Here is a 20925-nt window from a genome sequence, read left to right as displayed (position 1 = left end):
GTGTGCGTAGATCATTCGGTGGAAAGGTAGCAAGTTTTATCAGGGCGCCCCTGCTATGGTGCAAAACTCTGCACAGTCTCGACAAGCTACTGGCGCACTCAAACGTCTCGTTCTTTTTTTTCCAGCCGTGGGCTATCATTTTAATCGAAACCCAGAAGTAACAAAAGATTTATTAGTTTCCGTTCTTTCTCGGCATTGAGTGCGCATGCGCGGTGATTCAATAACGCGCTGTCGACAGTGCACGCCAGTTGTAGGACATCGAAACATGAGGCATGGCTGAAGAAAGCAGCAACGAATATACGCCTCTTGATTTAAGCGTGAAGGGCGAAGCAACACCAAGTACAAGCCGTGACGGTACCCAGAGCGCTTCATCTACTTTGGGCGCCTACATAACGTGAGCTTTACCACTTTTCAGTTTTTTCTTTGAATACTGTTACCCTTAGACACGACCCATATATTAGGCTTTAATATCTGTACATTTGTTCCCACCTAAAATGGGCCTTCTTGAGAGCGAGCTTAAGCTTTGAAATTAGAGACATTCTTAGATCAAGACGAGTCGACGCAAGGGTGGTGCGAAAATATTGCTGCACGCGCGTGGTATTTGATAGTTTGAACGAGGCGCGTGGGCGCCATCGCTCGAGGAAAGAGGAGGAAGAACGCTCTCTGGCGCTCGAGCTGTCGGCTGAACTGAGTAGCGCTGCATTATCCCTTGTAAATACATTTTGTAAACAGTCGCCAGTCTTAATGCTTAGTTCCCGTGACATTATGGTCGAGGATGCCGTTCCCCGTCCTCTCCACAGAGCTCCGCAGCGACCGTACCGTCCTGCTTTGCGCCATTGCTCCCGGTGACAGCACCTCGTCTCTTTCTACTCCTGCGACCCCGACAAGAATGTGACATCTTCAGCCCAAAGCCAGCTGTTTAGCGCTCAGGATAAGATTTTTCAGAACATGAAGCAAATGCATACTTATTGAAGAACATATTTGTCATTGATGTACAAGTAATGCACTCCACACACGCGAAGGTGTGCTATAGCTCTAAGTCCCGGGTACAAATTAAACATAATTTCACCTCTTTTTTTCTTCTCTGAGCTAGTAACTGTCTGACGAATACTTTATTAATTGCAGGAAGGCTGACTTCGCCATGCGCTACAGGGGAACACGCAGCACACGCCGATGACCGACGAGACTTGCCACGTCGACGGTACGTAGGCGGTTGTCACTTGCCTTTACCACAAATATCGCAGATAGCCCCTACGGTTACAGTGGTAGAGGTACATTTATTGCGTATAAAAATACACTGTACTAGCGCGGCCAAGACGGTTTCCGCGTGAGCCAGCTTATAACTGTCCTTACTAAGAAATTTATGCTCATCTGAATATATCCAAATTCATACATAACCTATGCAGTAGAAGTTTTTGAATGAATGTGTTCTTGTATCGGTGGACTGGTAAAGCACTCAAGGATGCTGAGCGCTGAAGCCGAGCCTGTACAATCCATGCAGTGATTAATTCGCTGGTAAATGGAATCAGCGCTTGACCATTGGTCTACAATTTTATTTGCCAAGCAGAATCACAGTGCGCTCAACCTACTAACATGAGGATAATGTTCCCCTAAACCGATCACGCTCGTTTACAAAGCAAGTGCTTTGGTGCGAATGCCGTGTGTGATGTGCAATTAGGGCGGCGTTTCAGATGTCCTTACAGGAGAGTCATAACGGTTTTGTTAAGGTTTAGGCAGTGTATGAGAATTGCTCACCAATAGCATGTTACGAGTACCAGACATGTCCCGCTGCTGCTTAATGCTGAAGTTACAGCGCACAATTCGGGGCATCCCAAAAGAGATTATTGTGGAGCTCTTGGTTCTTTCATACCAAGCACGCCAAGCCACAGCATAAACAAACCTAAAAAGTTTTTGAAAATGCAACACAAGGAGAAAGAAATTGTTGTGTAGTTGTTTGCGCTCTGTTGCCATAAATTTTTACCAAATATCCCCACTTTGGGCATCTGAAACTTAAACATTTTTCGTATTGACAGAGTAACAATCACTTTACCCAATGATTTCTAGTGAGTGTGCCACTACATAAAAATTGTAACGCTTTGTTAACAATAAAATCTACGCCATGCTGATACACCGGCCTTCCAAACTGAACGTTCATTTTTGTAAGGTGATTAGTCCCTTGGATACGTCAAGCATTATTCGTTCTACCAGTATCTGCGCAACCTCTTTTGCAGGCCTGATGAACGTTGCGACATTAACGGCGTGACTTATAATGTTGAGAATGCCAGAGAATAAGAAAGTGAGTTCCTTAAGTTACGCCTATGCTATCACACTGTAGTTCTTTCGAAGTCAAAGATAAAACTGAAATCTTTAGTTCCGGTGGTTGGGAATCCGCTTTGAATGCTTTCCGTTGCGTACGAAAGCATAGTCACTAAAGCATGTGGGTGTATTAATGCCGTAAACATTCTTCGTCACCCCCCCCCTTCATATTGTAAATAAAGGTGCATCCAAAAATACGGCGTCTCCCTGCATTTTTAACGCTAATTGCAGTAGCATCGATGGTCATCCTGAAAAGAGTTCTGCCGTAACTTGCGCCTTTTATGTCTCTCGCGTTTTCCTTTCAGTTTCACGCTATTTCTGGCTGTTATAGGGAAGATTTCCATCTAGCCACAATACTAGCAGTGCTATCCATACAATCCGCACTTTTAATGTGCTTTGAAACTTTCTGTAGCATAGTTTAGAGGCATTGCCCCGTGAATTAACACTGCCGATTTTCTTTTCAAGCTAATGTACTGTCTCTAATAGGACCCTTACATATGCGCATTAAAAGACCTTTTTGAAAGTTCTCCTATAGTCTATTCATGGCCTACACAAGAACATTGGCGAGGATAACCGGTTTAATGCTCGTAATTAGCTGGTAAACCTGCAGTGCTTACAGCCGGTGCTTACGAACTTCAGGTAAACGAGCCACCAAATTGGGTTCGGACGACCCCTTTCTGAAAGCGAGTACGTATTTCGATAACGCACCTGTGTCATAGGTCATTAAATTAAGGGCCTACGTCAAACAAAAATGTTACATCCCTCGTTACAAATGAGTCCTCTCACTTGTTCATTGTCACTGTCGGCATCGGGCTATGCCTGCTGCTCGTAAAAGATGAAGAATAAGCAAGAACTTCGTGAGGCATCTAATGTGCTTATTACTAGATAACACAGCAAATATAGTGCGCCAAAGGTTTCTCGCACAAGAGACCGAGATGTCTTTTTTTCATTTCCAGCACTCGTGTTCTGCCTGTGGTTTGAGATAAAATGTGACAAGCTTCAGAAGAATCCAACGCTAAAGAATCTTGATCGTGCTCGGCTTCCCTATCGCCACGAAGTTCTTGCATGCATTCAAGACATAGATAAAGCACCGCGTATCGAAGCACCGCAGTAAAGTTTCTCTACGACTAAAGGCTTCTTGCCTTGAACCATAAGAATAAAATATCCATTCCCATGAATTGCCCTTGCACTAAGGCGAATGAACACCTTAACTATACTTTTCTGCCATATAGGTGTCACTGACAATGGCAGCACACGTTACCAGAACCTGAAGTCCATCAGGACGATCGATTACATGAGGCCCAGCACAAGTCGCGCTGGCATGGAGGAAGCATCAGCCATGTCTGAAGACGGCGCCGCGAAAGTTCACATTTAGAAAAATTCCGTGAAATGCATCTCGGAGACAAGAGGAATGGCTACCCGTGTAACAATATGCCCCTACTTGGTAATATCGTCTTGGGAGGTCTAGCTCTGATGGCTGAAACAGTACTGCATTGGCAGTTTTGAGCGTTAGGCTGGCGCGGCGGGCCTTGACAAACTTCACGGTTCCAACAGCGCGACCGGACACCACACGCATGTGTGCACACCCCATGCGGCAACCATGAAGCTATACAAGCTTGCCCGATTTTCCATCCTGCTAACACGCCGCAATGTGCGGCACACTTGCAGGTTTGCTCTGCATTGTGGAATATGTAAAGATTGTGAAGGGAAGATGCTCATCCGAGTCCAGGCTCATAAAATGAAGCAGGGTTTTCCTGTTTTCCTGTAAAATTATTGCAATAATTAGGCTGGCACTGACGCACTTGCGCGAGGGATAAATGTCCCGATGACTTAAATGCCGAATATCAGCTGGTTTTTAGACAACAGGCTGTCATCGTAAACAAGAACATTTACCCCGGGGAAGACTACCTAGGTACATTTGGAGATAAATGCATGTGCTTGGCAACACCCTGTACGAGTATTGAAGTTTGTGGTATTTAAAGGAATGTGCTAGTATGGTAACTGAAGCTGTTGCATTTTAGATTCGTCATATACTTCAGAAGGCGTTGAGAAACTCAAGAAACTCGGGAAAAAAAAGAACGCCATGATTCAATCAACTGCCGCAAATAGCTCATTTAAAGCGCTCAAAATGGATGTATTACATAGCGCACTGAAATTTACTCTTTTCATTCGCCAGTCCTCAGACACATTGTACCGATTTCAAGCAAATTGCAAAATGAATATAAAGAAAGTTATCCGCTTGGGATGCTCCAAGAGATGCTACTAATAGAACTGCGATATATGCTTTTTCGTGTAGTCAACTTTGTAAATTCTAAAATTCTATTGTTTTTAAGCTTAGCGAGTTCATAATTTTTCGCAGTTACAAACCTAAATAAAAGTTATAATAGATACATTTACCAGAATTTACCTGGCCCTATCAAACGAAATTTGATTGTTTGATAGTTCTAATTTCATCATGAAATAATCTGGTCTAGACGCCGGCGAAGCTGGCTTGATTAGAAACGACGTATAAGGTAACACAACCCGGCTGCAAACAAACCTCAACATCGCATGAGTCATGTGAACATGGGCAACAAGAATAAATCAAAGCACATTACCGCAAGAATAGCGACCAATGTTTATCTAGTGCTTAGCGTAGAGATTTCAAAAGAGCTACTGGCTTTACAAAAGACATACACCGTACGCGCTGTCTCTGCCCTACTGCCCGTTGTATTCTGCTTTACTAAACGGTTGAAAAGACATCGCACCAGCAATGCCTCAACTCAACGCTTCCAACATTCATTATCTTACCGAGAAAAAGAATAAGAGAATCCTAATTTCCGCAGCACATTCCATCCAATGTACACGGAAACACTGAATTACTTGAATTATCTGTGCTTGCTACGTATGGGGGAAATGGTTTTGTGTGTCGTTCTCACGATGCCTTCGTTAGCAATGGTGTGCAGTTCGAATGCAAGTCAAATTTTTTATGACTTCATACAAACACTGCAGGAAAACTTAAACACTGCGGTTTTTCTTCGTATTTCTTCTTCTTCAGTTAAGACGTGTGATTTCCGACGGGCAGTCAGTCCAGCTCAGAAATAAAGCGAATAGCTAGCTTTTACGCGATTTCTATTTCTTAAAGCGAGTGACTCAAGTGACTAATTGCAATGGCTTATACCCGGAAAATGCGGCTCTAGTGCAGTGAGAAAGAAATATCATCAGGAATATCTCATACCTCCGTAAGTAAGCAATCATGTAATGGCTGGATATGAACGAACGAACCAGCGAGGGAAAAAAGTCAATGAAAACGGAGACGATATAACATTTAGGTATTGCATTAGGTTCTCTCATGTGACGTTGAGGAGGTCAACCTACAGTGCCAAACGTATACTTTGTATTGCGGCTCACTATGTCTGACCCATCAGATCGTAAAACTTTAGGCATTAGCACGTTTACAGCAGGCTTGCGTCTTCACGTGTTAGAAGAGTGTAACGTGCTGCCGAACATTTTTACCCTTCCTCGCATACAATCTGTGCTTAAAAATTCGCTCATCATTACAGCAGCCCATAATGTGAAATTTGAGAGCAACTGTGTACGTGTTTTCATTTCGCGATATATTGAGGCAAATATTTTGAGAGAGACATGTAACAGAGGTCATGCGCGACGGCTTTTTTAAATGACTGATCGAAGAATCTATTGTTTGAAGTTTGAAGTTTATTTCCTTTCTTCATTACAGAAAGAGGAAACAAGAGCTAAAGGCCATTTGGCCTGACAGGGGCTCTTGCTCCTAAGTGCGTTCGCCTTACATGAGGATCCAATGTACGAAAAAAGCAATTATTAGAAGAAACAAGCAAGTAAGATGTAGAAAATGCAAATAAACAAGATAATGTGTACATTATACAATGACTATGTGAAAAAACCATTTATGATTCAATTTTTGTTTGTGCAATCACATTACCGCGCAGATTAAGGAATACATATATACTGCATAAAAAAAATTTAGTGCGTGAGCAATTTATGTGTAAATAATTTGATAGTGTATGAGTAGGTTTTTTTATACATTGCTTAAAATTAGGCGCACAGAAATGAATTTTTTGCTCAACAATGTTTAGTAGCCTTGGTATTTGATAGTTTATATCCTGACGTCCGTAGTTAGTACGCGTGAATGGTATTTTCTTGATTTGACAACGTAATGGGTATCCAAGAGAAGTGGGTATGCTGACAACATGGAGCCTGTGTTTTTTTATATGTAAGAGTAATCTATAATAAAATACTTAATTTGCTCGGATCAATAAATGTTTGCCGAAGAGATTGTGTGTGGGTAAGTCACGCGGCCTACCATGGTTGTTTTCAAAAATTCGGACTACTCGTTTTTGCAAGCTTAATAACTTATCATAGTTTTTTATTCTAGTTGTTCCCCAGATCAAGACACAATAAGTTAGCTTCGAGTAAAAAAAGGCCGTAGTATATTGCTTTCTTTAGCCATAAAGGTATTAGATCACCTATTTTATACATACAGCCTACTACTTTGCTAAGATGATTGCAAAGCTTATTGACATGATTGTCGCAGGAGAAGTTTTCTTGGAACCGTACCCCCAAAAAGTTTCGCGTTGTTACTTGTTCTAATCTCTTTGCTTGAAATAGAACAGGTATATTAACTGGCAATGGCTTGTTTATCGGTCTAAATATTATATATTTGATTTTGTTGACGTTCAATTGTAGTTTGTTGATGTACAGCCATTCAGATAATAAATTTCAATAATCATTTATTTCTTTTTGTATGAATTGCAAGGAAGAATTTGCAATGAAAAGATTAGTATCGTCTGCGTACATGATGATATTAGGTGGGGAAGAAATGTTAGGAAGGTCATTGATATATAGATTAAATTAAATAGATTAAATAGGTGGTGCAGCTTGCTTCCATAAAATAGTACACAATTCACGTCACGCAGAAATCCAGATGGTAAAACAATCGCAAACCAAGACACCCAAACAAAGCAAACCAATCAAGCCGGAGCGAGAGCCGACGCGAGCTAATCGTAGCACGAAATGAGCCCTCTGGCTGAGACCGGATGCCAGTACGAAACGAGCGGTCGGGCGGGTCCGCGTGAAACCAGTTTTCCGCACTCATATCACTGAAGGGGCAGCTTTCATTGGTCTCCGCCTCTCGACCGTTCAGGGCTCGCGTCTTCTGCCGCTCCGCGTTCGCTCTGTCATCTTTCGCTCTTGCGCTTGTTCGCTCAGTTACGCCGCCGACGCTCGCCGCAAGAATGGGTCATTAAGAGCAGCGCCATAAAACGGAGACGTATTTTAGCCGACGCAAAACAGTCTTTATCAAGTCTCACTTCCGAGGGTGCGTTTCTGGACTTTTGCCTGAATACTCCTTTTGAGCGTGTTGAAAATTGAGTTGTATTTTTAACACTGAGACCAGCTAGTCTTACTTAGCATCACTGATATTTCTACTCTCCTTCACCTGTTTCACGTAGAACATACATGATGTATGAGATAATTAAATGCTTCTGTTATGCTTGCATGTCGAACGACGAAAGTTCTTAATTTACAATTTAACATTACAGACCACCGAGAGCACCAGTGTTCAATTTCTACCAATCTAGAGCCCAAATCAAACGTTAAATATCAATGCAGAAACTTACCCCTAAGATGCAGCGAGTCGACTTACCATTAAGGTGCGATTTAGTTTGTCAAACTTCCAATGTGTCAATGTCTTTTTCTCGTCCCCTAAGAAGAGTAGGCTAGTTTGTGCTAATTTGTCCCTATCCTGGCAGGAATGCTACTGGAATCGAAGGAAGAGAGCAACAAGTGGCCTGTGGTGTCAGTGGAAAGGTTTCCAGAAGACGGGCCACCTTACACGGGAAACTCAATGAACACACGGGCGATACAGCCCCCATTTTAAGAGCACGTGATCGATCGTCAGTGATGAAGTCGAGCCGCAAATGCGAAATATGGGGTAAATTGTTCAGCAGTGCTGCTACTCTAACTGCACATTACCGCACGCATACAGGAGAGAGACCCTACAAATGCGAAATATGTGAGAGATCATTCGCGGAGAAGTCGAATTTCCGTAATTATGAACGGATTCACACAGGCGTGAAACCCCATATCTGCCAAATATATACTAAACCATTCAAAAGCAAACGGCAACTTAAAATGCATCTCGGCTTGCATAGTAGCAACAAACATTTTGTTTGCGAAATATGTAATCTCTCCTTTAAGCGCAACTCACATCTCAGAAATCACCGCCAAAGAATTCATGATGGTAAAATGCCGTACGAGTGCAAGCAGTGTGGATTTCGGTACACAAAAAAGGATAACCTCGGCGCACATCTCTGCAAGAATTTTAGTTGCTAATTTTGTGTAGATTTGTTTATAGATGCACCTCAACTGATTGCACATGTCGTGACGCAGACGGGTGGGCAGTTATAACAGTCTGAGAAGTGCGCAATGGAAGTAAATCACCCACGGGTTTAGCATATGAACGTTACCATGATACCGCGCAGGAAAATAACGCTAACATTCTTCCACAGGGGTGAGAAACTTACCGAAGCCATCGTGAGGATTGATGGGCCTCTTTTGACGTTTAAAACTGCTGAGTGAAATACGAGGCGTAAAGTATGCCGCATTATTTTTTCCAAAGTACGAGACAAGACGTCGTCTCCAGCAGAATATGTCATGCTTAAATATCGAAGAATACAGGAGATCCTGGCTAGAGCCCACTGTTTGCAAAACTAAGTTGTTCGCCAAAGTAGCTTTAGCAAACTCATTTCTAAACGAACCCTAATGAGTCGCAATATTGTGTTTCGTGCTAATAGAAGATTGCAATGTTCGCACAACATCCTTGACACCTTGTTTAGTTCTGTACAATCGTTTTGACAGTGTACTAGTCAACAAGCTTTGCCTAAACATGCTTTTAATGATCATACAGTGCGAATAGAATGGAGCACCAAAAAAGGAGGCACTGTGATTTGTCACCTAAAAATTTATCTCTCCCAATTATTCAGTTCCTTAGGTCTTTCTGCCTTCCAGAGACTGCCTTTAGGACAATATGTAGACAGCCAAGGGAAAAATTATTTCCCTTACAAATTATTGAATGCACGTAATTTTTTCTTCTATGGCTCTTGTATTCATGCCGAAGATTTTAATGTCTAATCATGCTGATGACAGCAGTGAGACCATATTGGACTCAGACCATTTTGAGCCTACCTATATACCTTCTTCCACTACGAGTATTCTAGTTATAGTTGTATTCAGGTGGAACGTCTGCCAGTTTTCAGGCACAGTTTTTTATTCACTTGGTAGTTGCCTCTTTTGACTTGCGCTCCACTCTAGCTACAGCTGCGGAATTTTTTTGGCCTGATGTGACACGCATCCCTGCGGGCAATGACATGACGAGTGAGATAGTTTTTTGCTTATATTATTGACCTGCGTACTGCTATACCTTCCAGCGAATGCGTTTCGCCGAATAACGAATGTTAACTTGCAGATCAAGGCATGAGGCACCAGCATGTATCAGAATACTCTACGATATTCTCGTCGATTATATCTTTTTCCTTTCTTGTACTCAAGGCTTTTCTAATCGAAATGCATGCGCAACGCGAATACAGTTGTGCATTCTGAAAGACACGTGAGCACCAGCGATTACAGTGTCTTCTACGAATAATGTGAGAATAGCCGACTCTTCGTAATCACCGATGATTTGTTCGATGATCGACTCATGTGCCCGGCGCTATCTTTATGCACGAATGTAACTTGTTTTGTGGGCTTAGGTTCACCTAATAAAGTCCTTCATGACCCACGGTTCTTCGGACTGTTGTTCACCGTCACTACAACGTGAAATCTCGTAGAGGTGCTTCGTGGAGACCAGATAAATCCTGCCAGCCATGAAAATAACGAGAAAATTGTCATGGGCGGCCCATCTAGCCGCAGGCTACGACTACCGCCCGAGTACGCACCTGTGCCCGAGAAGCCTAGGAAGCAAGTGGCCCAGACAACTGTCACAATGAGAGAGCCCGTGTCACCTGCAGGGACGTGTGCTGCAAATGCCAAGGAAGTCACCGTCCATTCGCAGATTCTCGTTTGGAGATCTCAAAAGCTGGCCGCAAACCTTACGCAAGAACCGCTATGTTTAACATTTCTATCTTCGAGATGCTTCGGTTTCGCATTTTCGCAGTGTATTTCGACAAACATTTCCTAACGTCATGTCCAAGGAGTGGGCCGAAGTTCAATGAGAACACCGTGATCTTCAGGGCGGCATCAACTGTTAATTCAGACACGTCGACCGCGCATGTCAGACTTGAAAGCGTTCTTCCTCCTCTGTGGTTTTGAAGCAAGCAGTTTAGACCGGATTGATACGTAAACCGGCCAAGACCGCTACAATATTCCTAAGGGAAGCCCCGGATGTCAAAAAGGCGTTGGAAAAGTGCACTCGGCGACATCTGTCGCCTAGTGTTCTCACCGAGGGGGAAAATTCAAGCACTAGGCTCCGGCGAACTCCGAAAGGCCACCAGAACAGTTGCACGCGAAGAACTACTTAAGATGTTCTCTTGTACGCAGCCTCAAGCAGTCGTAATATTTGACACCGACTGAGAGGCGTTCATGCAGCCATTTGCCGTGACGGAATTGCCGTAGCTGAATGCTGGAGTAATGGTCTACGTCACCGTCTTCAGCCGTCTGCGTCCCCCTTTGCGCCCGCACCTGCCGACTGCTCGCTCTGCTTCCACTGCGGAGAAACCTGACACGTCTGTTGACTATACCCATACCGTGAGATGGCACTGCGATGTTTGCCTTCAACTCTGCACCCGCAGCAAGGCGAATGACACCGTGAAATTCCTGACTGCTTAACTGCTTGGCTGCAACTAGGCGGAGACCCGAACGACTTACTCGATCGCTGTCGCCAAGGCACTGCCTCTCACTACAGTACCAAGTGTAGACTGGGCCAATACATGGCCGATATGTGGTCCGTATCCGGGAAACAAAACACAGCAACCTATGGAGGTGCAGTTGTTTCTCGTCGCAGTGCCGAATGTCCTCCACCGCCAACGCAAGATCGGTCCACACGAAAAAGGAAGCACACGCTGCCATTTCGACGAAGCTCCGAAGGAAAAACCACGCTTCCTAAAGCATACCTGACGACGCCGCGAAACAATGGGACAGTGCATGAAGCGATGATCAGACACCTTGCAATAAGTATAGCATTAAACCACCAAGATCAACGCTGTCACCATGCAGTGGCAGCTTTAGTGGAAAGACGACCTAACTACTCCGTCGTCAATGAATCCTGAACCGCGCAATCGATGACAGTTACGAATACAAGGCAAGAACCCCAACTCCGGGCAGCTGGAGGTCAACGGGCAAGGATGACTGGAATGAGCACGTACGTTGAACACAAGACGTGTTAGGACACGCTTGCGTCACAGTATCACCCTTCTGTCGCAGGATCGGGACAACTCACCCAACTACGCATGAGGATCCAGCCAAGGACTGTCAGACAACGCTGCAATATTCGACGACTACAATAGTCGAACACCAGGGCGGTGACTATGATTGGGTTCGGACCCCTATAGGCCGACGTGGACTGAGCGAAACACTGTTATTTCGGACTGTACAAGAATATTCACCGAATGTGCGCACGGCCCGTATAGCCGTAACATGCCCGGAAGCAGTCCAACTTGTGCGCCAGTAACCGGTTTTACCGTAGATAACCAGCTATAATTTCGTAGTTTTTTCGTTGCTGCGTGTTCTTTTGGTCTCCGTTCTCGTTTGGTGTTCGTAACGCTGGCACGACACATTTTAATGCGGCCGCAGTGACACGTGTACTTATATTTTTCCGGTGATCCCGTTTCACCGCGCGAAGTGTTAAGTTATCGCTCCGCGCATGACGCACTTGCATGTATCAGAACCTTCTGGCTCATCCTCGCTGATTTCGTCTGCTATCTATGTTGCAGTGGAACCTTGTGTAATCAGATTCCATGCGTGACGAGTATAGTGTTCCACATACTGTAAAGCGCTTGATCCCATGCGATTAGTCTGGAATCGTCGGCCAAATAATTATAAATATCCGACTCGCTTGAGCCGCAGATTAGTTTTCCGTCGATCGACGTGTATGCTCGGTGCTAACATTCAGCCCAAGTGAAACTAGTTTTTTGGGCACAGTTTCGCTGAATAAAGAGTTGGTTCCGTGACTCCCGGTTCTTACTACTGTGTTCCTCACCGTCACTGCAAGGTGAAGATACCGACGATTTACCTGCATCTTAGCGGAACCTTAGTCAATAATAAAAGCCAAACCTCTTATCCAGGTGGAAGGTATCTGTGTTGTCTCGCATTGTTTTAGTTGCAGCTGTACTATCTGTCCCAAATGAAACGCGAACATTGGAGCCTGTGTCGCATTCACAACTGAAACAAATGTGGGCACCGTCGGCTAGTCTTACTGCAGTGGGCGACTATGCTCGCCTTAAACTGCTATATTTTCCCATCCATTTTCTTTGATTTTCTGTTTTCTCACTTAGAAATTAAATAAAAACAAAATTGGGGAGAAAATTTCGCAGTGAAGTACCAGCATGATCGACTGGTGAGGTCAAACCAGACGTGCCCGCCTCTCAATACTGATGACTGGCGGATGGCGCACACTAGACTCTTATGTTGAGCTTCGGAAACGCACTCCGCTGTTTGCGTCTCATACGGTGCCGATAGCAGAATATTTCAGCATATTGTGACAAGGAAGAAAAGGGGGAAACGAATGAAAGGCAACTGTTGCTGACAAACATAAGCACACACCCAGAATCTTTCCCAGAAGTTTTTGCGCACTATTTTAATTAAAGAAATAATAAACTAATGAAATTGAAAGTGGCTGAAAAAAACGACTTCCCGCAGGTGGGGCAGTATCCCACATATTCGCAATGCGCGTGCGATGCTCTATGCCATACGACAATTTTAGCTCTTGGGGACGCTGACACCGGATTTTCTGTCATATGTACGCGCCCTTAACGCTTTCGTGTTAAAAGCTATCGGTCTCTAATTGATATTTAATAGACGCAAAAGACCTTTGACCTCGAGGAATGATGATTGCAGCAAGACGGGAAAAAAACACAACAAAGTAATGGGCATACTTTGTCGACACCCAAGCACGGAAAATTTTATCTAATCAAAATGGACAGTCATACCGTACCTGGCATGGTGGCAGCCTGAAGAGCAAGCTGGGGAAAGTTTATCGCAATATATTTTATTAGATTCGGGCACGTCATCGTAATGGCAACTTTGAGTGCAGTGTGTTTTTCCTTGATAACGAATAAATTTTTTCACATAGGTTTGCATACACTGTGTTTAACACGTTTAGCAAGCATCAACATTGTAGCAAACATGTAGAAACACTGTTATCCTTCATTATTCGAGTAAGATATATTCTATAAACAAAAGTATATGCTAGTCAGTGTCATGCAGTGGGAAAAGTCTTGCGTAAATTGAGTTTCTATTTTATTTTATTTTTATATAGGAATATTGTAGCCCTCACTTGAGGGCCATTACAAGAGAAGAAAAAAAACAGATAAATTCAACAGCAACAATACAATTACAATACAATTTACAATACAATACACACAATTTACAGAGAGGATGAACAAGTATACGCAGAATAACAGTAAGCATGATTAATTCTTAATTATCTCGTTGCCTGTAATACGATTCTAGTAGAGTATATAATTGGCTAACATTTTGTGCTGTTACAGTGCAGTCCGGAAAGCCATTCCATATATTAATACAAGAAGGAAAGAACGAGTATTTAAAACCATCAAGGTGTGTTTTATAATGCTGTACACTAGCAGTGTACTTTTAATGGGGGGAATGTATGTTGCTTTGTTTATCCTTATTTGATTTCTGGATATATGGAAAAAAAATTTCATTCGTTATTTTATTCGTTGTTCGTTGTCCGAAAGGTTAAAAATTTACATCTAGGAATTGCGTAATTACGTGAACAATGTCCAGCTATGCAAGCACTTTATATCATTGTTTATTGACAGATTGATTTAGAAAGCATTGAATATAGTAAACCCGGAAATAAATGGCCTTCCGTTTAGCATTTGGAGCCCATATTCCTCTACGAAGGCTACAAACTCTCATGTGTGTCGTTTCCGAAAGGTATGAATAACCAGAAGTATAACATGTATGTGGTGGTAGCAAAAAATAAATTACTTGAGGCAACGCGCAGAAAGGCACGCAAGGACAACAGAAGTTAGCAAAGAGACAACGCTTCACTTCTATTGTCCTACGTGCCTTCTTGTGCTTAGCCTGAAATTTTGAAGTACCAACTAGCCCACCTGTCTGTGTTCATGAAGAAATAAGTTACTGCACTATGTTTGTGTCACCTAATGAGCACCTGTGGGCTATAATTGTGACGTCAATGAATTGATAATGTAGACTGCTACCGTTGCGAGAGACTGATCTTGCTCTCGCGCTGAATCACGCCGTGGCGAGACTTTTCACTTTTGCTTACGCAGCAAAAACTCACATAATTTACTTCAATAAGTTAACGTTGTCTGAGCCACTAGCGGGTTAACATTGGACGTTGGTCGCCTTCGATGACGCCTTCTACGTCAGCGGGTGTTTCGGTGCCGACCGAAATAACAATGCTGGAGCGAGGCGGGATGCTCACTTGATGTTCGAGCACACTCAAGGCGTGGTGACTACGAGGGCTTTCCGGCGGTATCGCATGATCTTCCGACAGCGTTATTGACTTCGACTTCAGGTCGATGACTGCGCCGTGTTGGTTGAGGAAGTCCATGCCGAGAATGACGTCTCGTGAACACTGTTGGAGGATAACGAAGGTGACGGGGTAAGTCCGGTCGTAAGTGGTAATTCTTGCCGTGCACATTCCTGTCGGCGTAATCAGGTGTCCTCCAGTGGTCCGAATTTGAGGGCCTTCCAATGCAGCCTTAACCTTCTTCAACTGGACGGCGATTTGTCCACTCATGACGGAGTAATCGGCTTCTGTGTCTACTAAGGCGGTGACTGCGTGGCCGTCGAGAAGCACGTCGAGGTCGGTGGTTCTTTGTCTTGCGTTACAGTTAGGTCTTGGCGTCGGATCACGGCTGCGTCGTGTTGAACTGAAGTTGAAACGTCGCGTCGTCAAGTCGTCTTTCATCGGTGTAGTCTTGGCTTCCTGATTTCGTCGGGACGGCGGCGTGTCGTTATGTCGTCGAGGTAGTTTCTTCGGTGTCTTCGTCGGCGGCGGAGGATCTTCGTCAGTTCGATGAACAGCAACCGCACCTCCATCGGTTGCTGCTTTTAGTTTTCCGGATATGGGCTCGCTGACCGGCCCCGGGCTGGGCCGGTGTATGGTCGGCGATGCGGCGACATGTAGCGGCCTGGTGACGGCGAACGGGACGGTCGTCGAGGGTTCCACTGGGTAGCGGCGAGGTAGTCGGCGATGTCACGAGGGCGTTGACCTTCCCGAGGGCGCGGTGCATCGACGGCGAACCCTCGCAATCCCAGGTTGCGGTATGGGCATTGGCGGTATACATGGCCGGCTTCGCCGCAGTGGTAGCAGAGCGGGCGGTGGTCGGGGGCTCGCCAAATGTCCGTCTTCCTCGCGTAGCTGTGCTGGGCGACGGGTGGGCGTGCTGGCGGCGGCGGCGGTGGCCGACGGAACTGCGGCGTGACAGGGCCCTGGCGCGGTCGCGGAGGGGGACCTTGACGGCGTGCGACGGCGGCGTAGGTCATCGCTTGCGGCTCAGGCTGGGGCGATACAGGGGCTACTCCAAGTTGTTGTTGGAGCTCCTCCCGTACGGCGTCGGCAATCGAAGCCACTTGGGGCTGTGATGATGGGAACAGCTTTTGTAGCTCCTCCCGTACGACCGCTCTGATAGTCTCGCGTAGATCGCCGGTAGCCAGTGATTGAACCCCGGCGGAGCTTGTAGAGTTCGTGCGGCGATCGAATTGCCGGTTTCGGATCTCGAGTGTCTTCTCAATGTTGGTCGCCTCACGAAGAAACTCTTCGACGGTCTTCGGTGGGCTTCTTACCATTCCGGCGAAAAGTTCCTCCTTTACACCACGCATCAGTAGGCGGACTTTCTTCTCCTCGGCCATATCCGGGTCGGCGTGGCGGAACAAACGGCTCATTTCTTCCGTGAAGATGGCAACGTTCTCGTTTGGTAGCTGCACTCGGGCATCCAGCATAGCTTCAGCCCTTTCCTTGCGCACGACGCTTGTAAAGGTGCGTAGGAAGCGGCTACGGAACAGGTCCCATGTTGTCAAGGTCGATTCCCTGTTCTCAAACCAAGTTCTGGCGGTGTCTTCTAAGGCGAAGTAGACATGCCGCAGCTTCTCGTCGGGGTCCCAGTTGTTGAATGTTGCGATTCGTTCGTAGGTCTCCAGCCATGATTCCGGGTCTTCAGTCGCTGCTCCATGGAAGGTTGGTGGGTCCCGAGGTTGTTGTAGGATAACGGGGGACGCTGGGGCAGCCATTGGGGTTGTCTTGACCACGATCTTCTTTGTCGTCTCAGGTAGAAGTCCGTGCTCTGGGGGCAGTCCTTGCAGTCTGCGGCTAGCACGCTGGTCTTGGGCGTTGTTGGTTCTGTCCTCGGACTTCGGGCTTGGATCGCGGCTTTGCGGGGGCGTTCGGTACATGAACGCACAAGCACCTCCACCAGATGTCACGTGGTCGTGACGTCAAAGAACACAGTAGCAATACTGTGAAAGGCAAAAACTAGCTTTTATTGGGCGAACTTGTGCCCATAAAACAGGCTAAACTTACAGCAGAACGATAGCGGCGAACACAGTCGGCAATCGTCGTAAATCTGATCAGCGGGTCAAGCGCGTCGGCTTTTATACAGCAGTCATCGAATGTTCCAGACTAACCGTTGGGACCCGCATGCCTTCTACAAAGTTCTACACAATTCGCGTCAAGCGATGAAATCAGATAAGGCGAGGTTCGGCGACAACAGACAGCCGGGTAGAAGGCATCGATAACTTTCCAGGAACGTCGGATACATGCAGGCGCGTCCCGCGCAGTGCGATTACAGTTGTTAAGTGGCGAAACGTGGTCGCCCGACAAAGATAAGTACACGTGTAAATATTTATAATTCGAAGAATACTTATATAGGGTCCAGCGAGTGACACAGAAGAAACTTAGCATCACTTGAAAACAAACATTTAAGAAGTGCATTCTAGTTTATCATTACTTCATTCCAACTCTTCATTTTGTTCGTAAGTATTCAAATTAATAGTTGGCTAAGAGGCAGAAATCGGCTTGTATTCCTCAGAGCGAGGCAATTAAGCCCTTAATTTCAAGTATTACCTCAAATTCGATATATTCATCATAGCTGCCGGATCTACAAGTCATGATTGTATTGGTGTGAAAACGCCACATTCACCACGGTGTTGCCGAATCGCTTCGGGGAGGCACAAATACTAATTATTGTAATATCAGCGCAGGTTTGCATCATAATTGCAGTAACCATCTGCACCGTGTCATTGTTATACATCAACCTGTTTTATTGATGCAAAAACATGTTCCAAAGAAGATTTTATTCCGAAATTATTGTAAGGATTCTGTCACTGTAGCAAGCGGAGCAAGAATTTTATATAGGAAACGACATAGGACACGTTCTGAGTTTTTTAACAGCAAAACTGGCAGTATTCGTGCAAGTCAATGCGCCGTTTCGTCTACGGTGGATAACTGCTCTGTACCATGTATTGCCCCGAGTGTGCCGTTCATCCTATGTCCGGCAGCATAGTCCGTATTTAAAGAGAATGAACCATTGCGAGCAGCGAGTTTACAAACAACGAATTTGCTTACCTAATTTCACCTTTTTTGTCATAGCTAGTAACTGTCTGACGAATACTTTATTAATTGTACGATTTCTGACGACGCCGTGCGTTACCAGGGGAAAACGCAGCCCATGCGCATGACCAAAGAGAATTGCAACGTCGACGGTACGTAGGCGATTGTCACTCGCCTTTACCACAAACATGGCAGATAGCCCCTACGGTTTCCATGGTAGCGGTACATTTATTGCGTATAAAAATGCACATACCCAGTGCCGCCAAGACGGTTCCTGCATGAACCAGTTCATAACTGTCCTTATTAAAAAGTTTGTGCGTATCTGAATGTATGCAAATTGATACATAATCTATGGAGACGAAGTTTTTGAATGAATTTCTTCTTGTATCAGTGGTCTGGTAAAGCAAGCTGCTAGAAGATAAGGGCAGAAGCCGACACTGTAGTTTCCTGCAGAGAATTCACTTGTAAATGGAATCATCGCTCCACCAATGGTCGACACTTATTTGCATAGCAGAATCTCAGTGGGTTTTAGCGGCTCACATCGCAAATGTTTTCCTTCAACCGAGCTGGTTGACAAAGCAATTGCTTTGACACAAATTCCGTGTGTGATGCGTAATTGCTGCGACGTCTTATCGACGTCATGATGTCTTATCGGTGCTGTTACGATTTAGGTAGTATGTGAGAATTTCTCACCAATAGCATGTTACGAGCAGCAGACATGTCCGGCTGCTGCCGAATGCAGAAGTTACAGCGCACAATTTGGGGCACCAAAAACAGTTTATATTGGACCTCTTGGTTCTTTTATAGCAAGCACGCCAAGCCACAGCCGCAGCATAAACAACCTTCAAAAATTAATGAAAATTTAATGCAAGGAGCACACAAAATTGTTAGGTAGTTTGCCATCTGTTGGCATAAATCTTTACCAAATAACCCAATTATATGCTTCTCAAACATCAACATTATACCTTTTGACAGAGTAATAATTACCGCACGCAACGATTACCAGTGAGTCTGCACTACTTCAAAACTGTAACGCTTTGTTAATAAGAATATTTACGCCATTCTGAGACACGGGACTTCCGAACTGAACATTCTTTTTTGTAAGGTGATTAGGTTTCCTTGGATACGTCAAGCATTATTTGTTCTGCCAGTATCTGCGCAGCCTCTATCGCAGGCCTGATGAACGTTGTGACAATAACGGTGCGACATATAAAGTTGAGAATGCCGGAGAATAAAAAAAAGAGTTCCTTAAGTCACGCCTGTGCTATCACACTGCAGTTCATTAGAAGTCAAAGCTGAAACTCTAACCTTTAGTTCCTCTGGTTGGGAATCCGCGTTGAATGTTTTCCGTTGCGTGCGAAGACATAGTAATGCCGTAAACATTCTTAGCCAATCCCCCCCTTCATATTGTAAATAAAGGTGCATCCAAAAATACGGCGTCTCCATGCAGTTTTAATGCTAATTGCAGTAGCATTGGTGGTCATCCTGAATAGGGTTCTGCTGTAATTACCGCCTTTTAGGTCTCCCACGTGTTCCTTTCAGTTTCACGCAATTTCTGCGCCGTTAAATGAAAGACTTTCACCTAGCCGCAATACCTACAACGCTAACCATACAATCCAAACTTTTCACGTGCTTTGAGGCATTCCGCTGCATAGTTTTGTGACACTGCCCCGTCAATTACCACCTCCGCATTTCTTTCCAAGCTAATATACTCTCTGCAATACAACTGTTACGTAAGCGCATTGAGCAATCTTTTTGAAAGTTGTCCTATAGTCTATTGATGGCCTACACAGAAGCACTGGCGACGACAGCCGTTTTAGTGCTCGTAATGAGCTGGAAAACCTGCAGCGCTTACAGCCGGTGCCTATGAACTTGAGCTACACGAGTCACCAAATGAGGTTCGGATCATCACATTCCGAAAGGCGAATAGATATTTTGATGAAGCACCTGTGTCATAGAAGCTCAATAAATTAAGGGTATAAGTAAAACAAAAATTTAAATCCCTCGATAGAAATGAGTCCTCTCAGTCGTTCATTGTCGTCATCTTCATCGGGCTAAATCTGCTGCTCGTAATAGATGAACAATAAGCAAGACGTTCGTGAGCCATTTAGTGTGCTTATTAATGGATAACACAGCAAATATATTGGGTAAAGGGCTCCACGCACAAGAAACCGACGTGTCGTTTTTCCCTTCGAGCGCTGTCGTGCTCTGCCCGAGGTTGCCGACAAACATAAGCTTCAGAAGAATACAATACTTCACAATAATCATCATGGTCGGCTTTCCCATCGCCACGAAATTCTTCTATGCATTCAAGACATACGCGCAGAAAAAAAAATCGCCCCGTACGGAAGCACAGCATTAAAGTTTCGATACCACCGAAAGCTTCTTGCCTTCCACCATAAGCAAGAAATATTCATTTCCCATATATTGCGCTTGAACTACGGCGAATGAACACCTTTACTACACCTTTATGCCATACAGGTGTCACTGACAATGGCAGCTCAAGTTGCCAGCACCTGGGGTCCATCAGGAGCGTCGATAACGTAAGGCCCAGCACAAGCCGTGATGGCATGGAAGAAGCATCAGCCAATTTTGAAGACGCCACCACGTGAGTTCACATTGAGAAAAGTTCTATTAAAAAGGAACTCAGAGAGGCGAGGGATGGTTATAAGGTATTACAATGATGCGTCTACTCAGTAATTTCTCCTTGTGAGGGCTAGCTCTGATCGCTAAAACAGGTGCTGCATCAGCATTTTAGAGCCGGCCTTGACACGCTTCATGGTTCCAACAACGCTACCGGACGCCAGTGTCCGGTCCGCAATCACACCTCATGCCGC

At 44.9% G+C, this 20925-nt stretch overlaps 1 long non-coding RNA gene across 1 annotated transcript; it reads left to right on the top strand.

Moving 5' to 3' along the window:
- Positions 1 to 251: 251 nt before the first annotated feature.
- On the top strand, positions 252 to 20685 carry LOC140214068 (uncharacterized). The gene is made up of 3 exons (XR_011890988.1): positions 252 to 394; positions 1126 to 1201; positions 20570 to 20685. It is a non-coding gene; the product is annotated as an uncharacterized lncRNA (long non-coding RNA).
- Positions 20686 to 20925: the final 240 nt, after the last annotated feature.

Source organism: Dermacentor andersoni, chromosome 11 (genome assembly GCF_023375885.2).
Source record: "Dermacentor andersoni chromosome 11, qqDerAnde1_hic_scaffold, whole genome shotgun sequence".
Classification (NCBI taxonomy): domain Eukaryota; kingdom Metazoa; phylum Arthropoda; class Arachnida; order Ixodida; family Ixodidae; genus Dermacentor; species Dermacentor andersoni.
The sequence above is the reverse complement of the archived record's forward strand: the minus strand, read 5'-3'. Positions and strand labels throughout refer to the sequence as shown.